General features: G+C 37.0%; 1 long non-coding RNA gene across 1 annotated transcript; it reads left to right on the top strand.

The window, feature by feature from the left end:
* Positions 1-2,356: 2,356 nt before the first annotated feature.
* LOC118323378 lies at positions 2,357-4,160 on the top strand. The gene is made up of 3 exons (XR_004796490.1): positions 2,357-2,481; positions 3,154-3,193; positions 3,536-4,160. It is a non-coding gene; the product is annotated as an uncharacterized LOC118323378 (long non-coding RNA).
* Positions 4,161-5,044: the final 884 nt, after the last annotated feature.

The raw sequence follows: 5,044 nt of genomic DNA, 5'->3' as shown, positions 1-5,044 counted from the left end.
CCGAAACCTGAGTCAGGAAACACTGCACACACTCTGTTTGCAGTTTAATCACAAGTTATACACGACAATATCTGACTTCAGAATTGCAGAACTGCCATCACAGACGGCAACAGGCATATTGTGATCCATTTCAAAGATAACAGTTACAACGGAAGAAGTCATTTAATGTTTTTAGCTGTTTTTTAAGAATAATACAGCCATCGCAGCGGTTTCTCGTCAGGCTGTACTTTGGCACAGCGTGCTTTGAGGCGTTGTCATTGCTTTGTTTTGAAGGGGCTTGTGCAAGTAGCTTACCCATTCGTCAGTGTTCCCACCTACACAGAGTACGCTCAACCATGCCCCCAGTTGGAGCACCAGCGCAGCACGACGACCAGCATGAAGGCATTATGTCTAAAATGCTGCCCCCCGTCACCGGCCAGGTCTGCATGATGCTCTCTCACGATGCATGATTTACTGAAAACCTTGGTGAGAAAGAAAATGCCCCCACATACTCTTGTTTTCCAGTGTTAATCGACAATTATTTTACAGTGCGAGTAAAGGTACCATATTACTTACTCAGAATTAGAACAAACCGTTCATCGGCTATACAGCTTTCTTGTGATCCTCTTTCAAAATAACAGTTAAAGGTAAGAGGAGTTCTTGTTTTAGTCAGTTTAACTCGTTGTTGTGTCAAACTGTCAAGCACCATGACTCTAACCTTCATTTTGAAACCAAACTATCTCACGCCAGGATGCATCAGTATCAGTTGTTGATCAAATTTGTTACAGTTAACATCTTAACCATAATTTTATTAACCATGTTATATAGTATTTGTATTAAAAAAGCATGCATTTTTCAACGGCTTGGACATAAGCTAGTTCTCATCTGTTACTTTTTCACTTTTACGTTCAGTGGGAGACCAAACTACATACAGCTCTTTACAACCACAGGAATTTGGATACTATCATGATAATGACTAAGCGTTGCTTGGATAACTAAGGGTTCAGCATATATAGGAGAGAAATTATTTTGTTTACACATTGATGCTGATTTTGAAATTCATTTACTTTACAGATTAAAAGGGTCTCACTGTGGTGGGAAACCCAGTACAATTAAACTTATTCTTTCGATAACAATGCTGTTTGAGTTTAAATTCCACAGGATTCTCCTCCGGACGGGGCCCCCCCCCAAATTGAGATCTAGGGTGAAACAGTCACCCACTTCAGCATCTGAAGGAAGCAGTCTTCAACTAGCTAACCCTGCTTTCAGCTTATCACTCCCTGTCCACAACTCCTCCTAACTCACATGAATTCTCCAACAAGACTATCACAAACCCAATTTAGGAGAAACACAGGATCAAACCTTCACAACTAAAAACCAAGGAGACATCACTCTGCTCAGACCAAACATGATTGGATACAACACTCTCACCTGTTCTGTCAAGATATCCTGTGGAATGAAGGAAAAGATAACAGAGAGCAGAGAGGAGAAAGACTTCTCAGTGTTTACAATGTAAGACAACCAGTGTTAATGTTCATTGAGATCCTGTCACAATATGATGATTCATGGAATTCAGCTGCATTTTTAATTCAATAAAGTTAGATCGTCACATTTTCTCAGCATTGCTCCTGAAAGACATCTCAGTGTTCCATCTAGGTCCATCAAGTATATTTGGTGTCAGCAGGTAGCTTGGTGAGACCTGACCTGCTCCAGCAGAGCCAAGCCTTCCCATCAGCCGGCTTCACCTCGGTTCAAGAACAGCAAAATGGACCCATGAATGTATCTGAAACCGTTTGACAAGGTTCAAGATGTGACAGATGGGGAGATTAATTACTGTTGTGGCTACAAATGATTATTTGGTACATTCAGTTCGTCATCATTGGATTGAATTTGCAACGTGCAGGGAAATTGTAGAAATTAGAACTGAATCTGATTATTTTGTTACTCTTTTGTGAGATGAGAGACAGATAAACTTTAACTTGAAGAGAAACACACATTATGAAGTGGTGGGTGGAGAGCATTAATTGTTTTCATCATGGATTCTTCTGACAAATAAAGTTAAACAAACTACTGTATCTTCTAGTGAAATAAACAACATAATCTAAAAAATTAGGTTGATACAACGTATAAAGTCAATATAAACTATTTACAAAGAAAAGTGTTGTTGATAGGACATGAAAACAGAGTTTTGTGAATGAGAGGAGACTTGACAATATGGGAAAATAAAAAAGGAGGCTGATAATGGAAAACAAGCGGAAAGCAACCCAAAAAAGGAGGAAAAGTTAAATAAAAGATTTTTCACAATGAATTTAGTTTTATTATAAAGCTTTATTACATGAAAACTGGGTGACAGCCATAATTCTTAACTTGACATAGTCACTTTTTTTTTTATATTTTTGTTTCTGTAGGAGCAAAACAGCCTGGTAGCTCTTCACCATTGGGGGCAGTTGTTGGAGGGATCATTGGGGTCATTGTACTCATCTGTGTGGTTGCTGCCATTTGGTAAGTATCTCAAATGAATTTCATATCCAGATCTATCGATCCAAAACAATTGTATTATTTTTAATGTGTGATTATCTTAATTACACTTGGTATTAGTTCTTTTACAGCTCTGATCTGCATTTGAAACTGCTGATTATTCTATTTTGACTGACTGTCTTAGAAAAAGGGTGAAAACTCAGGGTCAGGCAGTTTTAATTTGATTTCTTCAATATACGTGTTTGCAGTTACTTAGAATTCAACGTCACGTGTGCATTTGTGGAGTTCCTCAAGGTTCAATACTTGGGTCGTTACTGTTGTGTCAATGTGCAGCCACAATTTCACAGCATACACAGAACACAGATATTCAGTTTTATGTAGATGACATCATTATTTTATCTTGAGTCTCTCAATAACACATAACTTTACTTCAATGAGATAAATGGGTGTCTGAGTCAATGATTGGAAGTCACAAAATATTTCACAAACTAATATTGACAATTCAGTTTAGTAAGAAAAGATCCTGTCTTCAAATGTATTTCACTGATGATTTTTAAATTGTATTTAAAGCGTTTTTGTAACTGATGTATTGAAACTTGTTAAATACATAAAGGCTTAATGTTATTATTGTAATTATTATTGTTGTTGTTATTATTACACAAACAATTAAGCTGAGTGCCTTCTTATGTTTTCCAGGTGGTTAAAATCAAAACACACAAGTTCACAACAGACACAGGTGAGATAATACTTAAATGTAAAGTACAGAACTGTCTGTCATAAATAGGTTTCTAATGATTCATAGTGACTGCACTCATAAGACCTAGATGTTCCTCTTCAGTGAGTAAAAATAGAGAAATACAGGAAATGTGATGAAACATCCTGTTAACAACCCACACTAACAATCCACTATCAAATACACTTTCACATTATTTTTCAAGTATATTTTGGCGCAGCAACTAGATTTTACATTTTCGTACCCAGTAAAAGCAGAATATTGTGATGTCGCTTTGTTATAGCAATGGGAGCTAAGTGAGAGGAAGGAAGTAGATGAAGGTTCAACATTTCTCTTTTGGTACAGTTTTCACAGAGCCTAACAACTAAGGAGCCAACTGTTCAAAAACCAGCCAGATCAGCGGAAAAAGAGGAAATCCATTATGGAGAAATCGACTTCTCTAAGTGGAGACCTGAAACATCCTCTGCCTCAGTACAGGACAATGCACTGCAGCAGGATACACTGTATGCACAGGTCAAAGTGTCCAAAAAAGCAAACCGCTTAACACAGACTGCTGACAACCCAGAGGCTCTCTATGCTCAAGTCAAGAAAAAATGAATATGGACGCATCTTTTTTTAAACAAATAATGTTCATTAATACAAGGAAATCAATAATGCTAATTCTAATTCATCACACGTAGTATGATTTGCTCAAAACATGCATCTTATTTATTTATTCATAGATTTGTGTTTTGATCAATGATCAAGTGGAGTCATTGTGACCCACATTTGTGAGTAAACATGATCAAAATCATACCATTTGATGACAAGAAATTTTAAATAACTAAGAGGAATAGTTACTTGACTTATGACAAATGTTTTTTATATCAAGCTTAAATTGATAGCAACAATAAATACCGTACAAACAAATGTGACATTTCCTGTATAAATAAGATGATGACAAATAAATTAGTCAAATATTTGCACAATCTAATTTGGTTGAGTTTACATCCCCCTCCTCTTCTTCCTGTCTCAAGATACAATCAGTAACTGAGAAATTGGTGTTTTTTCTGCAGACTGTCTGTCTAAAGTTCATGTGCTATCTAGCTCATTTACAATCTAAACCAACTGGAGTTTAATTAGCAACAATTAAGTTGAAATTTTGTTGAAATACTGCAAACTCACTTCTTTGTTGTTTTAATATTAAAGATGTAATATGTAAGAATTGACCACCTGTTGAATTCATACTCCAAAGAAATAGGGAGCAGCACATCACCAGAGTAACCACTATGTGCAGCTGCTGTAAGAATACAGCTCAGTCCCATACAGTCTGTGGGAGGTCTGGAGGAGTGTTGGTGTGGCACGAAGACCACCTTGCTGTTCTTGGACTGAGGGCGTACTGGACACTACAGTGATTCACTATAGCCTTTTGAGCTAAAATGTGGTATTATGAGCCAGGGCTAGCTGGTTAGCATGCTAACTTCGGTAGATGTCTCTTCAACACCAGACGCCTTTGAGATAACATCAAAACTGTTATTTCTGCATGATCTATTGATAATTGTAGTTATTTTTTTAACCTTTTAAACTAAATTTACTTCATACTGAACCTTTAAAGGTCTAGTGTGTAACATGTAGGAGGATTTGTTACCAGAAATGCAACAAATATGAATTGTCATAATCACCTGAAAATGAGAATAATTTTTGTTGAGTCTTTTATATCTACAGATGTTGCAGGTGGTCTTCCATGGAGACCACCATGTTAAACCACCATATTCCCACAGTAGGCCAGAAGAGACAAACCAAACACTGGTTCTAGCTAGGGCCGTTCACACGTTTTATGTGTTTCACAGCCACCATAGTTTCTCCTTCATGCTT

The sequence above is a fragment of the Morone saxatilis genome, unplaced genomic scaffold (genome assembly GCF_004916995.1).
Source record: "Morone saxatilis isolate NCDOM2014 unplaced genomic scaffold, NCSU_SB_2.0 Contig0, whole genome shotgun sequence".
Classification (NCBI taxonomy): Eukaryota; Metazoa; Chordata; class Actinopteri; family Moronidae; genus Morone; species Morone saxatilis.
This window is presented reverse-complemented; position numbering and strand designations above follow the sequence as displayed.